Here is a 23,973-nt window from a genome sequence, read left to right on the forward strand (position 1 = left end):
CCATATAAATAAAAATGACTTACTTACTACTTACTTTCTACACAAGTGATAGGTGGATACAGGTGAGGCCAGATGATTGGACAAGGGCCAGAGGTGAAAGGACAAAAGGCTGTGAGATGAGGTGAGAAGATGCGTGGAATGTGTAGAGGGGAGAGGAGGATATATAAACCTCTCTCTATAGATATATTAGCGCTGGCTTTGCTAATGATACCTGCATCCTATATAAAAATGAAATAAATAAAAGAGCACATTTCATTGTTTTGGAATAGACAAAGATAGATTGGAAAATATGTTTAACCTTCTCTGTCCTGCCATCCGTTGTTACCAAAACAATCTGCTTTATTGACACCAGAATAATCCATCTTAATTACACAAATGCACCAGAGTATATCCTATAACAATGTGCAAGCAACTTTCTCTCAAAATATACTCTCGCTGAAGTCTGAAATGTATTTCTAACTCAAAGGGGAAGACTCTTTGCTGACCTTCATCTTCAGAGGGTTTGGACAAAAGGGGAAAGATGAGAAGATCTGGGCAGAGTCTGATTGGATGTTCATTGTTGGATGTTCTCTGTTGATGGTGAATCCTTTGACTTGGATGGTTGACCATTCAACCACTCAATTCTTGCCATTGAGGGAGTGCAGCTATTTACATCTTCAAAAACAGGAATATTTTCTCTAAAAAAAGTTGACAATTGATAGTAGAGACCTGGCACTTGTAATTTTATATACCTTTATCCAGTCTCGCTGCACCCTCCGATGGCCCTGAGATAGGCACTTGATGGCTAGCACTGACATGGTGGGCAGAAGGGCCTGATTCAATGCTGTTCGGCTCTGTCATAAGGTCACAAGGTCATAAGGGATAGGAGCAGAATTAGGCCATTCGGCCCATCAAGTCTACTCCGCCATTCAATCATGGCTGATCTATCTCTCGCTCCTAACCCCATTCTCCTGCCTTCTCCCCATAACCCCCGACACCCGCACTAATCAAGAAACTATCTATCGCTGCCTTAAATATATCTACTGACTTGGCCTCCAAAACCTTCTGTGTCAAAAAAATCCACAGATTCACCACCCTCTGACTAAAGAAATGTCTCTTAATCTCCATCCTAAAGGAAGGTCCTTTAATTCTGAGGCTATGACCTCTAGTCCTAGATTGTCCCAGTAGTGGAAACATCCTCTCCACATCTGTGACTCTGAGGCAGGGGCCAGACAAGGCCAGGACATTGAGATCGCTGGTCCAGACCCGTCCCACTGCCCGCTCGTGAAAGAAAAACAAGCAGATGATCGGAAAGATTTGCAAAGATTACTGCGGGTTATCTGTGCAGCTAAGACACTTAATTCAGGAAGACAAAAGGTCAAGGGAAACCTGATGGCTAAAAATACGTCAAACCTACAGATTATATAAGTGCATAAGATTTCAACGCAGGTCCATTCATGATAGAGACCACGTATTTGTTATACAACGAGGCAGTGGCTAGAACCCTTGGTGCTGCCTCAGCTCACCTCACCTGCTGGTCACCACCTGGGCTAAATGTCCAATATCTCAAGGTGGGTCTGGCCAATCTGAATGAACATCTTGTGCCAATTATAGGGTCAACCAGGACGGACACACGACGAGTAATGAAGAGTGCAGAGGAAAATAGAACTTCACACTGTGGATATCCAAACACGGGGAGGGGTGAATTATCCTGGAGAACGCCGGCAACACAATCACTAACGGTCATCCCTTCTTCTCCGCCCGCGCTCCTGCTAGGCAGACAATATAAAAACCTTAAAATCACCCTCCACCAAACTCAGGAACAACTTTCCCCTGCATTATCAGATTGCTAAACGGCTCCCCCATAAGCGAGGAGGTAGCCCCAATCTTCCAACCTACCTCACAGTGGACCTTGGACTTTTTCTCCTGAACTGTTGCGCTGCAGTTGCTGAAACTATATTCTAATATTTTTCTCTTAGCATTAACTGTTGCACTAGTGTATTCATAGAGTCTAATATTATATGATGTAATTAGATAGCCTGCAGCAAATCTTTACACTGTATCTCTCTACACATGACTATAATAAACTAATGCCAACACCAATTTCAATTGGACTATTTTTGGTGACCTTGATCCTCAGAAACATCATTGTCCAAGCCCAGAATTGGAAATAGATTGCTTGGCTGAATGTGTGTCACACCGTTAATAAAAGTCATGTTTAAACCATTATGTATTTATTTTATTAACCCGCGCCATATAACCATATAACAATTACAGCACGGAAACAGGCCATCTCGGCCCTACAACTCCGTGCCGAACAAATTTTTTTCCCCTTAGTCCCACCTGCCTGCACTCATACCATAACCCTCCATTCCCTTCTCATCCATATGCCTATCCAATTTATTTTTAAATGATACCAATGAACCTGCCTCCACCACTTCCACTGGAAGCTCATTCCACACGGCTACCACTCTCTGCGTAAAGAAGACCAACATCACCTATTGTAGACCAACTGCCCAAAACCACATTGGAGTCCCGTTGAATCTATGGTAGCAGAATATCTTTTGACTCCACACATCTCTCATGTTTTAGATATACACAGTGTGAAGTTTTCTTTCTTCTTCACTGTTGATTACACCTCATGACGTCCCAATGTACCTTCCACACGTCACCCATCCATGTTCTCCACAGATGCTGCCTGACCAAAGTACTCCAGTATCTTTGTGCCCTTTTTCAACAATGCACGTATTTTTTCAAAAAGAGAGTCATGAGTCAAGAGTGTTTTATTGTCATATGTCCCAGGCGGGACAATGAAATTCATACTTGTAAACATACAAAATTATGAAGGGCATCCATCATCAGGGTTGGTAGAAAAGTCACACAGACACAAAATGCTGGAGTAACTCAGCGAGATAGGCAGAATCTCTAGAGAAAAGGAATGGGTGAAGTTTCCTTATCTCCGGAGATGCTGCCTGACCTGCTGAGTTACTCCAGCACTTTGTGAAACGTCACCTATCCATGTTCTCCACAGATGCTGCCTGACCCACTGAGTTACTCCAGCACTCTGTGAAACGTCACCTACCCATGTTCTCCACAGATGCTGCCTGACCCACTGAGTTATGGTGCAGCAGCATCTATGGAGCGAAGGAAATAGGCAACGTTTCGGGCCGAAACCCTTCTGGAAATTGGCAACGTTTCGGGCCGAAACCCAGAAGGGTTTCGACCCGAAACGTTGTCTATTTCCTTAGCTCCATAGATGCTGCTGCACCCGCTGAGTTACTCCAGCACTCTGTGAAATGTCACCTATCCATGTTCCCCACAGATGCTGCCTGACCCGCTGAGTTACTCCAGCACTCCGTGGCCTTTCAAGCATCTGTGGAGGAAATGGACAGGTGGCGTTTTGGGTTGAGACCCTTCTTAAGGGAGATGTGTTGACAGGTTAGAAGTTATAACTTAGCAACAATTGCTGATGGAGAAATATTAGCCAGCAAAGGTTAAAAACACTCCTCTCGTCTAAAAAAAGTGCTTTCTTATTTAAGTCTTGGACAGCACAAAAACAGACCTTCAACCCACCTTGTCTATGACAATCTAGTTGGAATACTAGGCATCTCATTTACCTGCATTTGCCCCATACCCCTCGATCCTTCCTATCCATATGTGTCCAAATAAGTTCATAAGTGATAGAAGCAGAATTAGGCCATTCGGCCTATCAAGTCTACCCCGCCATTCAATCATGGGTGATCTATCTCTCCCTCTCAACCCCATTCTCCTGCCTTCTCCCCATAACCGCTGACACCCGCACTAATCAAGAATCTATTTATCTCTGCCTTGAAAATAACCAACTGATGTGAAAGCAGTATCAGAACTGATGCAGCGTTCCTTCAAGACTGCGTGCGGTTTGTGAGTCAACGGTTATCCGTGTGAAGATGAATCTTTTCACACATGGACAGGAAGTGTTGAGAGGGTCAAACCACATGCATTTCAAGCACAATATTGTGGCACCACAGAGCTGTCTCACATGCCTGCCCTGTGACTACAGGAGCAAAGATCAAATCTGCTCCACATGTTAAACCAGTGTCTGCTGGCAATTTCCTCTTGGGCCCTATCTAAAGCCAGATACGGACTTCCTCACAGCTCACTCCACACAGGGATTACCCACCCAGTGAGACAGACACAGAAAGCTGGAGTAACTCAGCGGCAGTAACTCAGGCAGTATCTCTGGAGAGAAGGAATGGGTGACGTTTCGGGTCGAGTTCCGAAGAAGCATTTCCACTAGAAAGGTAAGCTTTGCTACTCTTCCCACAGATGCTGCCTGATCACCTGAGTTTCCAGCATTTTCTTTGTTTTGTCTATTTGCAAAGAATGGATGAGTAGCCGGGAACAATATTTAAAGAGCAGAGCCAAGCAGAACTTCCCAGATAAAGGAGGAATGTGGCCACGTACAGCGCACAGTGTAATGTCTGTTGTTTTGGATATCAGTTCTAGGGGGTTACTGGTACAACAGTGGGGTCAAGGAAAGAGCGTTCACGTTCCGGCCCTGTGTCCACCAATCTTTCCACCACCAAGCACAAGAAACGACAAGACAGATACCATTGTATGCAGATGCCGAGACGTGTGATCAGCTCTGGCTGAACAACTTCGAATCTTGTGTGTGGACTCGATAAGAAGAAGATCTTCAAGTAACCCCAACATTCCCTCTCTCTCTATCCCTCCCTCACCCAACTCGCACCAGCTTCTCGTTTTCACCCAACAAACAGTTAAAAATGGCCTGTTCCCTTTATCATTTTGCATATCTTTCATTCATTGTTCTTTATCTCTCTACATCATCACCTATATCTCTCATTCCCCTTTTCACTGACTAGTCTCAAGAAGGGTCACCCATCCCTTCTCTCCAGAAATGCTGCCTGTCCCGCTGAGTTACTCCAGCTTTTTGTGTCTATCTTCGGTTTAAACCAGCATCTGCAGTTCCTTCCTACACATTCCTACAACCTGTGCAGGAGCAAGCAAATTGCCAGACCAGAGCCACGCTTACTGAAACTACAGAACCCCAGCCTTGCAGAAACAACTGCCTCACCTACACCAGCAATGCCACACTCAAGGAGGGATCACTTTTGCTGCTCATTGGATGCATTTGCACTGCACAAACTTGAGCTGTTAATCACTTTTAATCAGCCTAATCACAAAATCTACTCCTCCAGAGAGGTGAGGCAAGTTTGCAGTGCAGAGCAATGAATTGTTGCAGGAAGGAACTGCAAATGCTGGTTTACATCGAAGATTGACTTAAATTGTTAGAGTAACTCAGTGGGGATAGGCAGCGTCTCTGGAAAGAAGGAATGGGTGACATTTTGGGTTGAGACTCTTCTACAGATGAAGTAGGGTCTCGACCTGAAACATCAACCATTCCTTCTCTCCAGAGATGCTGCCTGACCCGCTGAGTTACTCCAGTATTTTGTGTCTGTCTTTTTGCTGTGACATTGGCATTTTATTACTGTTTATTTCCGTCACATCACACCGTCTGTACAGTGAGAAGCTTTTGTTTTCATGCTATTCAGTACAAGGAACAAAGTCCCAGTCTGCCCAATCCCTCCCCTATAGCTCAGGCCCTCAAGTCCTGGCAACATCCTTGCAAATCATTTCTGCATTCATTGTGAAACACGTTTAGATTAAATTTCTTTGAGAGGTTTTTGTAATATGACCATTGAAATACTATTGAAATCATACTATACATGGTGCAAGCCGGACACTGGTACAAATAGTTCAAAGTGAAAAATGCCAGAGTGCAGAATATAGTTACATTGTCACAGCATTACGGTCACAGAGAAAGTGCAGATAAGAAAAAGTGTAAAGTCGGCAATGAGGTAGGTCGAGGGATCAGGAATAGCACCCTAGCTTATGAAAAGGCCAATCAGTAGTCGAATAACAGCTGGGAAGAAGCTGTTTCTGAATCTAGTGGCACCTGCTTTATATCTCCTGCCAGATAGGAGAGGGGAGAAGAGGGAATGACCGGGGGTGGGTGGAAGGTCCGTGATTATGCCGGCTGCTTTCCCGTGGCAGTGTGGTGTGTGGATGGGGTCGATGGTGTGCGCCTTCTTGAAATCATCATTGAAAGTTAGGCTGATTTAGTGTCGACCTCAGCTGCATTTACTAATATACCCTGTCGCTGGATAATGAATGGGTTCTGTTATTACAGAGCTCCATAAGTTGATTATATCCATACGTCAGAAAGTAAACATCCACAGTGTTGTGATGAATAGCATCAAAGCACACAAGACTGAGAAGGAAGAACAATTACTAAAAGTGGAGAGAGCATGGAACCTAGTCCTGCCGATGATGGGAACTGGCGCACAAATGTCAGGCATTTGAATTTAATAATATTGTGGGCGCTTGTTCGTGCGTAAGCGTGTCCAGAAGTCGGGGCTTCAAAACTTGGGGACAACCTGTCTAGTGATAACATTATTTAAAATCCAGTGCAGATAAAAAATTAATTGTTCCAGTTTCACACGAATCCAATCCGTCCAAATGTCTGTTTAATGCATCCAGTTAGCATCAACTGGAACTTGGAACAGTACAGCACAGGAACAGGCCCATCGACCCACAATGTTTGTACCGAACATGATACAAAATTAAACGGATCTCATCTGCGTGTACATGATCCATATCCCGCTAATCCCTGCACTTTTCACATGCCTATCTAAAAGTCTATTAAATGCCACAATCCCATCTGACCACCAACACCCCTGGCAGCATGTTCCAGGCACCCACCCCTCTCTGTGGAACAATAGCTTTGGACATCTACATTAAAGTCAAAGTATCCTTTATTGTCATTCAGACCTTTCGGTCAGAACAAAATTTTGTTGCCTTGCAGTCATACATATAATAAAATAACAAAACACACAATAAACACAAGCAATAAACTTCCCCCCTCTCTCATTATAGCTCTGCCCGCTGGAGTTGGACATTTCTACCCTGCTGGTCTCCCCCATCTGTGCCCGTCATGTCTCTTGGCTAACCATCCCTAGGAGGCAAACTACCATTGGTTTACACCGTGTCTTAGGGCTGAAATACACGTTCAGTTACAACAGGGATCCTGACAAGCGTTCAGAAAATACCAATCCCCCCCTAGCTGCCCGACCAGTGGCACTAAACACTGCTCCAACTGTGATTTACGGCACTGTTAATTTGAGGTTTCTCCAAGACAGGGATATGTGGCGATACTTAAATGAATTGGATTGACCTGCACAATTGCCTAGTCCACATGCTGTAATCATTCACTTCAGCGTTTGACCAGGAAACTAGACGAACAGTGACGTGACTCTGAAATTGCTGATTGTCCTCAAGGCTCAGCCTCAAGTCGCTGGCTTTTCCATGGAGCACAACATGACTGTAACCAGTCAGAACCTTTAGCCCAGGGTGGCAATGTGACAAACTAGAGGGCACAGCTTTAAGTCGAGAGGGGCAAAGTTTAAAGGAGATGTGCTGGGCAAGTTGTTTTGTTTAGACGTTTTGTAGGTGGTGAGTGCCTGGAACATGCTGCCATGGGTGGTGGTGGAGGCAGATGGAATAGTGGCATTTAAGCAGCTTTTAGGTTGACACATGATATGCGGGGATTGGTGACAAGGGAGGGGTGTGGATCACGTTGAGGCAGAGGAGACTCTTTTAATCTGGCATCGTGTTCAGTGCGGACATTGCGGGCTGTCTGCTGCCTCGGCCCAAGGGTGCAGGGGTGGTGAATAGTTGCCTCTATTGCATAAGTCGTGTAGACTCTGGGGGGATTTGACAGAACTTCAGGGAGAACAGGCTCACAGGGAAAGTTAGTGGGGAATGGGATTGGGAGAGAGATGGGTGGGACACAAAGAGAGGGGGCGGGATTGTTACCCAAAATTGGCAGATGGGTGGACAAAACTCAAAGATGAAATGATAACAAATATTTATGAGCTCGGGAGAGAAGAAGACTGAAATCTACCTGACAGGTTTTATATTCAATGTCAAGAGATTTGCTGATTATTTCAAGGGTTTGTTGTTTGTTCCAGAGCTGCTGTTTTCTCCAGTTTGCGCTAGGCCTCACTCTGACAATGGAGGAGGCCCAGGACAGAAAGGTCGGATTGGGAATGGGAGGGGGAGTTGAAGTGCTGAGCAACTGGGAGATCAGCTATGTTAAGACGGACTGAGCGGAGGTGTTCAGCGAAATGATCGCCGAGCCTGCGCTTGGTCTCGCCGATGTAGAGGAGTTATGTAGGTAAGTTACGTGTTTTGTTCTGGGGGAGGGAAAACAAAATCAGTTGCGTCCATCAACCGGGTGTTAAGATGGCTGTTTCCATCATCCTTTAATCAACATTTCACAAAGTTGAAACAACCCTTCCAATCAAACTCCCTGGAATCTTCGGACCAAGGAAGAAAAAATGAATCAAAGTTCACAGAAATTTCTGCAGCACTGACCCTGCGATTTCTGCGACCCCTGGCGACATGTTGCGGGCGACCTCTCACGACCATACGAGACCTCTCACTACCATACAGCCTATGGTCATGAGAGGTCTCCAAAGAGTCGTAGCGTCTTTCTGGTCGCTGCTGAATTTTCAACAGGTTGAAAACTTCGGTGACCTATGACGTGTGCCGGCAGTCGCCTGTAACGGTCACGTAAGTGGGACAGGCCCTTAACTCATTGGGTCTGACAACATCGCTGGAGAACATAGAAACATAGACATAGAAACATAGAAATTAGGTGCAGGAGTAGGCCATTCGGCCCTTCGAGCCTGCACCGCCATTCAATATGATCATGGCTGATCATCCAACTCAGTATCCCGTACCTGCCTTCTCTCCATACCCCCTGATCCCCTTAGCCACAAGGGCCACATCTAACTCCCTCTTAAATATAGCCAATGAACTGTGGCCTCAACTACCCTCTGTGGCAGAGAGTTCCAGAGATTCACCACTCTCTGCGTGAAAAAAGTTCTTCTCATCTCGGTTTTAAAGGATTTCCCCTTTATCCTTAAGCTGTGACCCCTTGTCCTGGACTTCCCTAACATCGGGAACAATCTTCCTGCATCTAGCCTGTCCAACCCCTTAAGAATTTTGTAAGTAAATGGGTTACTCCAATGGGTTACTCCAATGATGGGTTACTCCAATACTTTGTATCTTTCATTGTGAACCAGCACCTGCAGTTCCATCTACTGCGTTTGTGTGCTTTGCACCCACTCTTTGCTTGTGCTCCCGGTCGAAAGCTCTTGAGGTGATACGAATATGAATAATAAAGAGGATTTATCCTGGGAAAAAGGTGCCAATGCTTGTCACAATTGTGGAATAGAAAGGGAGTGCAAATTAATTGAGTCCCCCCGTGAAGCAGCACTTGAAACATCATTCGATGTTCATTGCATGCTCCGTGGCGAAACTTGCTGCAAATCCTGCAGACTGCAAATGATTCCACTGAATAGGGGCTCACCTAAACTTCTCATGTGCAAATGTATACTGCTCAATGCACCCAACTGTAAAACCAGCCGGCTCCTCTAACGTGCACTGATGCAGAAACGACTGTGTAACATGGAGACTTCAAGGTAAAAATATTTAGAGTGGAAAAGCTCACCGATGTAAGGACATAATTGATTCCCATACAGCACGGCACAGTGGTGCAATTAGTGTAGCTACTGCCTCACATAATAGTGACATAGGTCCCACCCTAGCCTCGGGTGCTGTCTGTGGGGAGTTTGCACATTCTCACTGCAATCAGGGGGAATTTCCCCCGAGCACTTCTCATTCCACCCACATCCCAAGGACATGAGGGTTGGTCGGCTTATTGGCCATTATTAAATTAGGGGTGGAACCTGGAAGAGTTGATGAGAATGCAGGGAGAATACGATGCTGGTGCATCTTGGATGGCATGGACTCGATGGACCGAAGGGATCTGTTTCCATGCTGTACGATTCCAATAAATAATGGGCTTAATGTAGGATTAGTGCAAATGGGTGGTTGATGGTCAGCATGGACTCGATGGGCCGAAGGGTTGGTTTCCATGCTGTATCTCGTGATTCCGCAAGCTGGTGGTCCATGTTATAATATGCGATTGCTATCTTTCTGCAACAAATCCTGACCTCCAATGCTTCTTCCTCTTCTTGCGTAAGGCGTGCACAGACTAAAGTTGTAGGACAACTTGTTCTATTTGATCTTATTTGATTGTGCACGCCGGGTTGATTGCATTCGTCGAAACAGGGCGGGCCAGGTGAAGGTTGCAATCTCCAATGCTGTTAGAATGACGATTAAAGTGATCTCCACAGAACCAGTGAGATGGGCAAAAATGGCTACCTTAACGTGTGATGTTAATATCTTATTATTTTCACTTGTACTGAGATAATGTGAAAAGCTTTTGTTTGCAAGCTTTCCGGTCGAATCACACCATACATGATGAGTACACTCAAACCATACACGGACAAAAAGTAGTGCAAAGAGAAAAATATCAAAGTGTAGAATTTAACGTTATAGTGTTCCAGTTGTAGAGAAAAGGGGCAAGGTCTGCAATGAGGTAGATTGGAAGCTGGGAATTACATCCCTGCTCAGTAGACGACCTTGCATTCATCTGATAACGGCAGGGAAGAAGCTGTTCTTCAGTCTGATGATATATGTTCAGATTTTTCATCTTCTGCCTGATGGGAGAAAGTATAACCAGGATCGATAGGGGAGTCAAGAACCAAAGGACAAAGGTTTAAGGTGAGAGTGGAAAGATTGTAAAGGAACCTGAGGGGCAACTTGTTCCACTCAGAGGGTGGTGGGTGTATGGAACGAGCTTCCAGGGCAGGTAGTGCTGCAGGTGCAATGACAGCATTTAAACAGACATTTGGACATGTACGTGGATGAGAAGGGTTTAGACAATAGGTGCAGGAGTAGGCTATTTGGCCCTTCGAGCCAGCACCGCCATTCAATGTGATCATGGCTGATCATCCACAATCAGTACCCCGTTCCTGCCTTCCCTCAATATCCTCTGACTCCGCTATCTTTAAGTGCTCTATCTAACTCTTTCTTGAAAGCATCCAGATTATTGGCCTCCACCGCCTTCTGAGGCAGAGAATTCCACAGACAGGGAGATAATGTCCGAGGGCAGGCACGTGGAACATGTAGATGGGCATCTTGATCAGCATGGTTGGTTTAATGCTGGTGTAACTAAAAGAAATAGATCATAGAAACCATGTTATAATTTAAAGGGAACTTGAGGAGCAACTTGTTCCACTCAGAGGGTGGTGGGTGTATGGAACGAGCTGCCGGAGGAGGTAGTGCTGCAGGTACAATGACAGCATTTAAACAGACATTTGGACATGAGAAGGGTTTAGACAATAGAAAATAGGTGCAGGGTAATGTCTGAGAGTAATGTCCACAAAATATATCTGTAACAAGCTCCAGAATATAATTTTCACTAAAACATGTTTGGGCTACACCAGATCTATATTTGCTGCCTGAAATGAGACAAAGCTTTAACCCAAGCAGAATAATATTACAGAAGGCAAGTCATTCCTGAGATATACGGTTTCATTACATTTTACCCATTGCTCGGCATTCTGCTTCATATCAGGTGCTCAAAACGTTCAAGTCAATCATGAATATTTTAGGACTATGTTTTAAGGGAGATTCTCAGCATTCTTGTCATGAGATCAGAGAACAGAACAAGACATGGGTGTCACATGAATTCCCGCAACCATTGAACAATATGCGACACTAACAAGGGCCCATACAGTGGTGCAGCTTGTAGAGTCACTGCCTCACCGGGCCAAGACCCAGGTTCAATCGTGACCTCTGGTGCTGTCTGTGTGGAGTTTGCACGTTCTCCCTGTGGCCACATAGGTTTCCTCCAGGTGCACCGGTTCCCTCCCACATCCCAAAGACATGCAGGTTGGTTGGTTGGTTAATAGGCTTCTGTAAATTACCTCAAGTCTATAGGTGACTGGTCGAAGCTGGGGAGAGTCGATGGTCAAAATAAAATTGTGTTAGATTAGTGTAGGATGTAGTGTAGTGTGGCTCAGTGTGGACTCAGTGTCCTGAAGTGCCTATTTCCATTCTCCCTCTCTTTTACTAACCAGAGTAACTATGATCTTCTATGGATTGTGTTTTTTGGTTGCACAACAGACTTTGGTTTTCCACTATGATGATGAAGGTTGTTAAATTATTATATTTTTGATTGTTATGTATTTATCTGTGTGTTATTGTGTTAATGGGTCTGTAAAGCTGCAGTAAGGAATATCGTTGTTCCAATGCCAGCACAAGTCACAACTAAACACTCTGCCTCTTGACCCAGTGGTGCAGCATCTCCAGTGACATGGGTTTATAAAAACAAACTGCTCGAGGATGTTTGGTGGAACTTCGTTAAACAAATGATCAAAAGAAGGTTTAACCATATAACCATATAACAATTATAGCACGGAAACAGGCCATCTTGGCCCTACAAGTCCGTGCCGAACAACTTTTACTGTACATTGCAAATCAGGGACCAGCAATATACCCACACCCGTACATTCCTTGCAGTCAGATATATACAGAGGTTGTTTGGGGTTTAATAATTGCCTTTGAGTCTCATCTTGTGTCACCTTGTAAAGGGCCTGTCCCACTTAGGCGATTTTTATGGTGATTGCCGCAAGATTTTCAACATGTTGAATAAGTTTAGGACAGTTTTTGCTGTTGTAGGTTACGCCAGGTGCCGTAGGTGAATTCCATTAAAACTAGTCCCTGGCAGTGGCCTAAAGAGTCGCCTAAGTGGGACAGGCCCTTTATGATGCATTATCTGATCTAATTAAAACGCTGCCTGCCTTCATCCGAGAACTCGGACTTGGAATTGAGAGTAATGGAGAATTCAAGTTGTGGCCTCCCTATTTAAGGAAGTATTTTTGCTTAAGACCACCCTCGTCCACCTCCAGTTTAAATTCCATTTGGAATATTTTTGGAGGACCAGGAAACCAAGAACAAGAACAGGCTTCCTTGCCCGAAAGACCTCAGGCAAGGAGGTTCCCCAATAGGCCATGGAAGTGAAAAAACAGGACAAGCAGGGCCAGCAACTTTTGTCTATGCTTGGAATAAACCAACATCTGCAGTTCCATTTTTTTTTTTAAAACCTTTGCAACAACTTTCTTCTCCCTAATTGTCTACAGTGGACGAACCACTGATGTAAATTAAATGTAAAAATGCTCACTAACTTAGAGCAAACATACAGTCTACCAAGCAGATGGTTGTTAATTAGACATTGGCAGGGCCCAGCATGGTTGTGGCAACCACTTTCCTCTTGGTCTATTAACCGGTTGCAAAAAATTAACTTTGCAAATCACTCATGTGGTGTTGTTGGTTAATTCCATTAAGAGCCGGTATCTAACAGCGTAGGAGTGCAGGGAAGCAAGGTGACCTGAAATGTCATTGTGCTTCAGAGGATAGCCACCATTCAAGATTGGCACAGTAACCCCAGCAAGAGCCGCCGGCCTCATAGTCCAGCGACAAATACTGTGATACCAACTAAAAGAGAAGGAAGCTCGACAAGAACATGGCATCTTGTGGATGGGGTTTAGGGTTGGGGTTATTGTGGTCACATAGACATAGAAATTAGGTGCAGGAGTAGGCCATTCAGCCCTTCAAGCCTGCACCGCCATTCAATATGATCATGGCTGATCATCCAACTCAGTATCCCATACCTGCCTTCCTCCATACCCCCTGATCCCTTTAGCCACAAGGGCCACATCTAACTCCCTCTTAAATATAGCCAATGAACTGTGGCCTCAACTACGTTCTGTGGCAGAGAATTCCAGAGATTCACCATTCTCTGTGTGAAAAATGTTTTTCTCATCTCGGTCCTAAAAGATTTCCCCCTTATCCTTAAACTTGTTCTGGAGTAAAGTACAGTGAAAGCATTGTTTTGCATGTTATCCAATCACATCAGATAATACTATACATAAATACAATCAAGTCAAACTCAAATACAATAGGTAGAGTGAAGGGAAAGATAGAGGTCACAGAATATCATTCTTAGCATTTTAATGCATCAGTTCCAAAGACAAAGTCCAATGTCCGCAATGGGGTAGAGGTGAATCGGACAGTGCACTAGCTTATGGGAGAACCGTTCAGAAGTCTGATAACAGAGGGGAAGAAGCTGTTCCTGAGCCATTAGGAAAACGATCAAATATCACTTTCAACAAAAACATTCCATAATCATCAGGCATGTGATCACCACCAACTCCAACTAGACCACAAACTACCTGGGTTGCACTGGGGACTGGGTGTGGTTTTGTTTTTGCACTAGATTGGGTTTTTAAATTTATTGATTTGCTCATTATATTATCAATTGAGTATTGGGTTTAAATAACTGTTGTGATGCTGCAAGATCCGTTTCGGCACATATGACAACTAAACACTTAGACTCTTGGCAGAGTTGGTAGGTGCGTTAACTCTTCACAAGCCTTTGACCTGTCCTTGTAGCGACAGGATTTATGTGGCAGTCCAGTCACTGAGGGCCATGTCGCCAAAGGGGAGTCTAGTCTATGGAGCTGATGCGCTGTAATGCTGAGAACTACATATGCGGCACAGTGGTACAATTGCCACCTTACAGCACCAGGTACCCGAGTTTGATCCCGACTATGGGTGCTGTCTTTATGGAGATTGTACATTCTCCCCGTGACCTGCGTGGGTTTTCTCCGGATGCTCCCCTTTCTGATAAGGAAGAATTTCTTCAGTCAGAGGGTGGTGAATCTGTGGAATTCATTGCCACAGACAGCTGTGGAGGCCAAGTCATTGGGTATTTTGAAAACAGAGATTGATCAGTATGGGCGTCAATGGTTACGGTGAGAATGGGATTGAAAGGGAAAGATAGATCAGCCATGACTGAATGGTGGAGTAGACTTGATGGGCTAGAATGGCCTAATTCTGATCCTATGACCTATGAACGTTTGAAAAACTGGCAAGGTTTGCTAAAGTTGATGAAACAATGTGTATGTGAACCAATATGGTGTGCCCAATTTGCCGATTCTCTTCCTGTCCCCCTTTCTGATTGACTGACACCTTGTTAAATTATACAGTGAGGGGGAGTAAACTTCATCCACGGAAGGCAACTATTTTATTCTACTGAAGGAAGTGCGGTTTCTGGAGCTTCCTGACCCATTAGTCATGCTTCTGGTCTGTGCAGACACGTGAGGTGATGTTAATGCAGGGTTATCAATAAACGGAGGAACTTGCTTTGACACAGTCAGATGGGGCAACATGGTGGCGCAGCGGCAGTTTCTGCTAGAGTCACGGGTTCAATCCCGACTACAGGTGCTGTCTGTACGGAGTTTGTACGTACTCCCCTTTCCTCCCACACTCCAAAGACATACAGGTTTGTAGGTAAATTGGCTTGGGTTTGTATACTCGGTACAAGTGTAAATTGTTCGCTAGTGTGTGTGGGATAGTGTACATGTGTGGGGATCGCTGGTCGGCGCGGACTCGGTGGGCCGAAGGGTCCGTTTCCGCACTGCATCTCTAAACTAAAAACTAAACATACAATCAGTGTGTCATTGCACCATGTATCGAAGCACCAAAACGGACATGAAGCAGGATGTAGAGGGCTGAACGACGTTGATAGTAATCCAGTAAAACACCAAGTGCTGGAGAAACTCAGAGGTTCAGGCAGGGATTAGTTAAGAATTAAAATTGTCACCAACATTTCAGAAAAAAACTTCACCCTTAAGTAGAAATTTAAGAAAAACAATATTTCCAAAGGAGAGTGTGGGTGGTTTTCCATTTGCAATCTAAAGGGAACTGTTACGCTGTATTGAAAAAAAACTGTCTTAAAAACCGAGTTACTCCAGCACTCTGTGAAACGTCACCTATCCATGTTCTCCACAGATGCTGCCTGACCCACTGAGTTATGGTGCAGCAACATCTATGGAGCAAAGGAAATAGGCAACGTTTCGGGCCGAAACCCAGAAGGGTTTCGTTACTCCAGCACTCTGTGAAACGTCACCCCGCTGATCCCATGTTCTCCATGTTCACAGATGCTGCCTGACCCACTGAGTTACTCCAGCACTCTGTGAAACGTCACCTATCCCATGAGTTCTCCACAGTGAAATGCACCTATCCATGTTCCCACAGATGCTGCCTGACCCGCTGAGTTACTCCAGCACTCTGTGAAACGTCACCTATCCATGTTCTCCACAGATGCTGCCTGACCCGCTGAGTTACTCCAGCACTCTGTGAAATGTCACCTATCCATGTTCTCCACAGATGCTGCCTGACCCACTGAGTTACTCCAGCACTCTGTGAAACGTCACCTATCCATGTTCTCCACAGATGCTGCCTGACCCGCTGAGTTACTCCAGCACTCTGTGAAACGTCACCTATCCATGTTCTCCACAGATGCTGCCTGACCCACTGAGTTACTCCAGCACTTCGTGTTTCACATGTCATTTCAAAGTTAATTCCACTACTTGCTGGAATTTTATCTACACTTTTATCAAGGGCCTGTCCCACTTGGCGATTTTTTCGGCGACAGCCAGCATCATTGACTAACGTATCAGGTCACCGAAACATTCGCGGCATGAAGATATATTACGAGCGATGTTTTTTTCAAGTGTCGCAACATTTTTTTTGTCGCCGCTGGATTTTGAAATGTTCAAAATCTTTTGGCGACACTGATATGACGCCAGCAGTCGCCGAAAAAAATCGGCAAGTAGGAATGGCCCTTTACTCCCCAAGGAATAGAACATTTATTCCTGTCCCAGCTGGGTGGTGCTGTCTTTTTTTTGCCCCTAATTTACAATCCCAAATTTCAAAATCCCAGTCTTTTCCATTGTTCTGTGGCAAAAGAGCAGTTTTTATTTTGGGACATAATGTATGGGTATCACAATCGCACATGCCTTAGCTCCATTACTGTCAAGTGTTCCAAGGTACAGCTTTGTTTTACATGCCTGCCAACAGATCGGATAATACTCTGCATAAATACAATCACATCACACTCAAGTACAATAGATAGAGCAAAAGGGAAAGATAGGTTCAAGGCTTCAAGGTCAGTTTGTTGTCACGTACCAATTAAGGTACAGTGAAACTTGACAGAGTTACAGAGTGCAGATAAGCTCTCATTTCACTCCTGACATCGGGAAGAAAGATTGCGATTCTGAAAATTGTGACCTCCAGGTTAAGGAACAGCTTCTACCCAAAACCATCAGGTTATTGAACACTACAAACACCAACTAATCTTCAAACTACAAATTGTATTGGTCGCACTAGGGACTTGGACTTGAGTTTTGCACATCAGTGGGGTCTTTTATTTATCAAATTTGTTCTATTCCTGTCATCTATACAAACCGATGTGCTTCAGCAAGTAAGGATGTTATGATTCTGCTTCGGTGAACATGACAATTAAACACTCTTGACTTAACACAATGGTCCGATGGTGCTTTAGTCACATGTACCTAGGTACAGTGACATTCCATTTTTGCATACAATGCATTAAAAAAAATCTTACTATAAACAAGCACAATCATACGCTGGAATATAGTGTTTAAGAAGGAACTGCAGAAGCTGTAAAAGTAAGTCAGTAAGTAAGTTTATTGGACAAGTATCCACATACAAGGAATTTGCCTTGGTGCTCCGCTCACAAGTAACCACATGACATACCATGACAGTTACGAGTGCCTCAGATAACACTAAACATTAATAATAAAAGACATTAATGATAAAACACCATCGATCAAGGTAGACAAAAATGCTGGAGAAACTCAGCGGGTGCGGCAGCATCTATGGAGCGAAGGAAATAGGCAACGTTTCGGGACGAAATCCTTAAGGAAATAGGCAACGTTTCGGGACGAAATCCTTAAGGAAATAGGCAACGATTTGGGACGAAATCCTTAAGGAAATAGGCAACGTTTCGGGCCGAAACCCTTAAGGGTTTCGGCCCGAAACGTTGCCTATTTCCTTCGCTCCATAGATGCTGCTGCACCCGCTGAGTTTCTCCGGCACTTTTGTCTTCTCTGGAATAGTTTTCAACATCGCAGAGCATTGTAGACTTTCAAACCTGTCACACAGTCTTTCAGAAAACAACGCCCTTTTATGCAGGAAAACTGAGAAATCAACCTGATAAATTGTGCAATTTCCCTTGACTGCGCTTGCATTTTCTGTATAACTTACAGAAACTCAGATGTTTCATTTTCCTCTGAACGGGAATACTTAGAGACAGCAATTTCTCTCACCCTGCGCACTGAGCGACAGAAACTCAAATTGAACGCAAGCACATAATGAGTTGGCTAAGCAACCCCATATATTATTTTAGACGCACGCACGCACACATACAGAACACACAGCAATAATTGTGTAGCAAATTGTTTACCCTCAGGGATAATAATCCAATATAACTACTTCTGAAGGTGCAAATGCTTACACATGCACGAATGACTGACCGAATAACTACATACCATAAATTCTCTATTTCTCAAGTCACAATAAAACTTTCCATACAGTTTAGGTGTAAGAAAGTATATTTATACGTGCTTAAATATAACTAGGCAGTTACTTCAGAAATAGCTATGTTATCCCCAACACCCCTCCTGAAGACTGGACACATGTCCCCAATACCTTTGGGTAAAACCAGTGCCCCCCTGACCCCATCCACGAACCCCCACTCCAAACTCAAATCGGTTCCAAAGCCCCAGAGTCCCAGGTTTGATCCTGACCTCGGGTGCTGTCCATGTGGAGTTTGCACGTTTTCCCTGTGGCTGCATTGCTTTCCTCCATCTGCTCCAGTTTTTCCAAAGATTTTTAGGATAATTGACCGTTTGTAAAATTGCCCCTGGTGTGTCAGGAGCGGATGAGAAAGTGGGATAACATAGACCCCGGTATAAGCTGTTCCAAGGACCATGTGGAAACCAAGGAACTTTTTTAATTTTCTAGTGTTTGAGTGACCCTGCTCGACAAAGTAAAACTGACAGGACACATAATACAAATCTTTAGACTTTAGAGATACAGCGTGGAAACAGGCCCTTCGGCCCACTAGGTGAATGCCGTCCAGTGATTACCCCATACACTAACCTACACTCACTAGGGACAATTTTACAATTTACTGAAACCAATTAACCAGGAAACCGGCAGGCTTTGAAATACTGCACGGTAAACAATGTTGACACTGAACATGTGCAGCCTCGGAGTGTGTTTGATCTGTCCCGACGTCGGGGTTTCGATCTTCCCGACGACAGGGCTTGTACATCGGGCGACAGCAACTACGGAGGGTCAAGGTCCCCCGACCACGGGAGAACAAAGGAGGGAGACCGACTGAACTTTGTTGCCTTCCATCACAGTGAAGAATGCCGTGGTGGATGTTTATGTTAAAATCTATTGTGTGTTGTGTTCTTTTTAATTGCATGGCAACTCATTTCACTGCACATTAACTGGTGCATGTAACAAATAAATGTGAACCTTGAACTTAGTGTCGATGTTCCCCATATAAACTCCTGACCTCCTATCCTAATCAATGGATCCTACCTGCAAACCTGAAGAAGTGTTGCTGATATTTCTGTTGTGGGGATGAATGGGGAAATTAATACCATACTAGGCTAAAGTTAGACAGCTGTCTGTTTAAACCAGCTCAAACGTTAATTTCTTAAAAGAACACATCAAGTCAAACCTTAATGCAACCAGCTGCTGAGTAAATGATTCAGCAGGTTGTGGCCTCGCATTTCTTGCGCCTTGAAAACCACACTTGCTTTAATCTCCGACATAAAAGCCCTGCGAACTTCACTGTCATGTGGTGATAAACTAAGAGGGCTAGACTACTGTGTAAGAAACAAAAAAAGCTACACTCTTTTACGTTGGGGAATGGAGAAGTCCTGATTAGAATAACCAGATGTGAACATTGTCTGAAGGAACAAACCACCGCCTAATTTTAGCCGAAGGTTACACAGAAAAGCTGGAGAAACTCAGAGGGTGAGGCAGCATCTATGGAGCGAAGGAAATAGGCAACGTTTCGGGCCGAAACCCTTCCTCAGACCTAATTTTAGCCTCTGGTTTAGTTCAGTTTAGAGGTACAGCATTGAAACAGGCCCTTCGACCCACCCGAGTCCATGCTGACCATCGATCACCCGTTCACACTAGTTCTCCCACTTTTTCATCCACTCCTGCAAAGAGATAAATTAGGACACTTTGCAGCAGAGTTCACTGCACGAAAGCAAGCCACTATCCAGAAAACATTAAATTAGGATTGCGGGGGAGGGGGAGAGGGGCGGAAGCCAAGGAGATTACAAATCGCTAGGGAAACAGAACAGAGCAAATTGATGGAGCTCTGTGTTGGTGAATCTTCTGATCCTCATGGACTCTGTTCCAGGGGTTTCAAAGACACGCCTGGTGGAATGGTTGATGTGTTGATTTTAATTGCCCAAATTTGGACAAATTGGATTTGGTGTACCATTGTTCAGTTTTGGTCGTTCTTGCTGGAGAAAATTATCTTTCTTCCCACCCCCACATGAGTCTGAAGAAGGGTCTCGACCCGAAATTTCCCCAACCAATACGTTAATATCAGGTGTAGGAAAGAACTGCAGATGCAGTGGAGCAAAACAAAAATGCTGGAGTAACTCAGCGGGACAGGCAGCATCTCTGGGGAGAAGGAATGGGTGACGTGTTGGGTCGAGACCCAAGATTCAAGAGAGTTTATTGTTTAAGAAGGAACTGCAGATGCTGGAAAATCGAAGGTAGACAAAAATGCTGGAGAAACTCAGCGGGTGCAGCAGCATCTATGGAGCAAAGGAAATAGGCAACGTTTCGGGCCGAAACCCTTCCGGGTTTCGGCCCGAAACGTTGCCTATTTCCTTCAGGGTTTTGGCCCAAAACGTTGCCCATTTCCCTAGCGCTCCATAGATGCTGCTGCACCCGCTGAGTTTCTCCAGCATTTTTGTCTACCTGCTCTAGGAAAGTAGTCATTACGCTGGAAAGATCTACGAGGACGTTCCCATGACTCGAGGGCCTGAGCTATGGGGAGAGTTGGGCAACCCGGGGGCTTTATTCCCTGCAGCGCAGAAGGCTGAGGGATGATCTAGTACAGGAGCAAGTCAATCATGAGGGGAATAGACAGGAGTCAGTACACAGTCTTTTATACAGGGTAGGGAATCAAGACCAGAGGACATAGGTTCAAGTTGAGAGGGGCAAGATTTAATAGGAACCTGAGAGGCAACTTTTTTCACAGAGGGTGGTGGGTATATGGGTCGAGTTGTTGGGTTGTTCACACAAGTACAATAATAGCAGTTAAAAGATATTTTGCCAGGTACATGGATAGGAAAGGTTCAGATGGATATGGGCCAACCATGGGCAAGTGGGACCAGCGTTGATGGTCGGCAAGGAGGAGTTGGGCCAAAGGGCTTGTTTCTGTTCTATATCTGCATTTTGTGTCTATCTTCGGTGTAAAGCAGCATCTGCAGTTCATTCCTACACATTCATTCAATGATGCCTTTCTGTCTGTATCCAAAACCTAGGCGAACTGATGCAATATCTTAACAAGGGACCTACACTTTTGACATTTCACACCATAATAAATGAAACAGAGAGCAGTAAGCACTAGATCTAATTGAAGACAGGTGCCGACACAAAGTGTTGCCTGTCCATTTCTCCAGAGATGCTGCCTGACTCCAGCACTTTGTGTCTTTCTTTGTAAACCAGCATCTGCAGTTCGTTGTGTCTAAGGCAGTGGTTCCCAACCTTTTTTTGGCCATGCCCCACCTAATCACCTCTAAAATCCTGATGCCCCCCCCCCCATGTGGTGATATATAATTCTTCTCATTTCAATACCTTGGTTTAAACAAGCTTCAAAAGAATATGGTTCAATAAATAAGGTTCTCCCATGACCTCGCGCGCTTCGTGCGACATGCATGAAGAGCGATGGCGCGGTGATTATGTAATAACTACGCAATAAAGACCTTTTTTACCCAAATTATTTACTCAAAATAACACCTGAAACATAAACTACATATGTTTACCTGATGGAAAATCCAAAAAAATAAAAATCGAAAATTTGGACCCAGACCTCCTCAATTGTCCCCCTTAAAAATACAATTGCCCCCCTGTGGGGTGTACGCCCCACGTTGGGAACCACTGGTCTAAGGTATCGTTTCATTTTATCAAATGACAGATTTCAGCACAATCTGATCTGTTTGTCTGGAAATAATGTGCCATTGGAAGTGACTGGGTGTAAACATCACTCTCCGCCCCAACTCCACCCCCAATCCAAAAGGCATCAACTAAACAAGAGGCACTGTCAGTGCAAGCTCCATCTATGACTCATCCCGTAATCCTGTAATTGTTTACGTCAGTGGCTAAAGAACATGCACTGTGCTTCACTACAGACAGCTGTAATTACAACAAATTGAGACACACAAATTACGTAGGCAGCCGTCTATGGATTACGTTCTTGTTAAACCGCGGAGACAATAAGATTACGGTCACAGCAAAGGAGAAAATAAATGACCTGCATTAATACTCGCACTTAAAGGAACTTTGGAACGAATGTAAACCTTGACAATTCCTGTCTTTCAAAATGACCAGCATCTCCTCAAACCTCTCAGTCCATCTCACATACAACCACTTTGAAATTCAATGGCTGATTTCAATAGGCGTTAAGGCCATTTTGATGGCAGGATAAGTTGTGATGTTGCTACCTTTAGCTCAGATGCAACATACCCACCTAGGGGTCAGAAGGTTATTGGTTTAAAGGCTGGTTTCTGTGACATGAGCTCATGACCCGAGCCAAGGCTCTGACAATATACTGGCAGAATGATCCCTAGATATGCACAACAGCATGGCACACAGCTGGTAGAGCTGCTGCCTCACAGCGCTAGAGACCTGGGTTCAATCCCGATTTCAGGTGCAATCCAAGTGGAGTTTGTACGTTCTCCTTGTAACCATATGGGTTTCCCTCAGATGCTCTGCTTTCCTTCCACAATCCAAAGGCATGCGATCGGCAGGTTAATTTGCCATACTAGTCATACAGCATGGAAACAGGCCATTCAGCCCACATTGTGCATGCTATCCAGGATGCCACATCTTAGCTGGTCCCATTTGGTCCATATCGCTCCAAACCTTTCCGATCCATATATCTTTCCAATCTGGGGGATGATGATGGGAATATGGGGAGAATAAGATCGGGCCTATTTCCATGTTGTTTATCTAAACTATAATGAGGATTAGAGTAAAATAGGTGCATAATGGTCAACACAGTATTGATGGGCTGAACGGCCCAATTCCAAGGCTCAGCTGCTAAAAGATTGTCTGGGGTTGACATAATGTTCGGCATGGGCCGAAGGGCCTGTTCTTATGCTGTAAACTGTTCTATATTCCATGTTGCAAATTCTTACTATTGATAATGGAAGGAGGAATACTGACCAAGATACCATGTCCTTCTTCAGTGATTCTCAAATTTATTACACAACAAAATAAAACATGAATGACATAACTCAACGCATTATAATAATCTGAAACAGTCTTGGTCACTGATGTCAGGGAAAATTTATGCTTCAAGTGGAGAAATTTAGCAAAATTAATAAAATATATTAAAAGGAATGCTGGAAATTACAAGTTGAAATCAATTAACTGATATTGTTTAAAGAACAAGTCAATAGAGATGAATTGGTCTGGCTGCTGTCTGTTGACAGAGATGTGGTATTACACGCTGCGCCTGCTAACCAGGATAAATGTCACGTAGCTGGTGAGGAAACAAGATACGGAAGCATTAAGGATTGATTTCTCTTGCCTTCTGTGCCCGACACAGGAAGAACATTTCCCATCGTAACCATTTCCAGAACAACAGTGAAAATGTTCCCCCAAAAACATGCTCAATACTGCAGGCTGGGAATTTTTTGGCAATGCTTATGATGAGGTTTAAAATCGTGTCGAAAGTCAGAAGTTTTTTTCCCCCGGGAGGGAAATGTCAAAGACGAGAAGGCATGCTTTAAGGTGAGAGGGCAAGGTATAAAATGAGATGTGTGGGGCAAGTTATTTATTCACAGAGGGTGGTGGTAGTTGAGCCTGGAATGTGCC

At 44.4% G+C, this 23,973-nt stretch overlaps 1 protein-coding gene and 1 long non-coding RNA gene across 4 annotated transcripts in view; one reads left to right on the forward strand and one right to left on the reverse strand.

Annotated features, from left to right (window-relative positions):
• Positions 1 to 23,973, reverse strand: part of camk2g2 (calcium/calmodulin-dependent protein kinase (CaM kinase) II gamma 2) — a 230,400-nt gene that overhangs the window by 194,537 nt on the left and 11,890 nt on the right. The gene's annotated exons all lie outside the window — the stretch shown is intronic.
• Positions 3,160 to 23,973, forward strand: part of LOC129712896 (uncharacterized) — an 80,823-nt gene continuing 60,009 nt past the window's right edge. Inside the window, exon 1 of the long non-coding RNA XR_008726154.1 lies at positions 3,160 to 4,259. This is a non-coding gene — a long non-coding RNA (uncharacterized LOC129712896). The remainder of the gene's footprint in view (positions 4,260 to 23,973) is intronic.

The sequence above is a fragment of the Leucoraja erinacea genome, chromosome 34, assembly GCF_028641065.1.
Source record: "Leucoraja erinacea ecotype New England chromosome 34, Leri_hhj_1, whole genome shotgun sequence".
NCBI lineage: Eukaryota > Metazoa > Chordata > Chondrichthyes > Rajiformes > Rajidae > Leucoraja > Leucoraja erinaceus.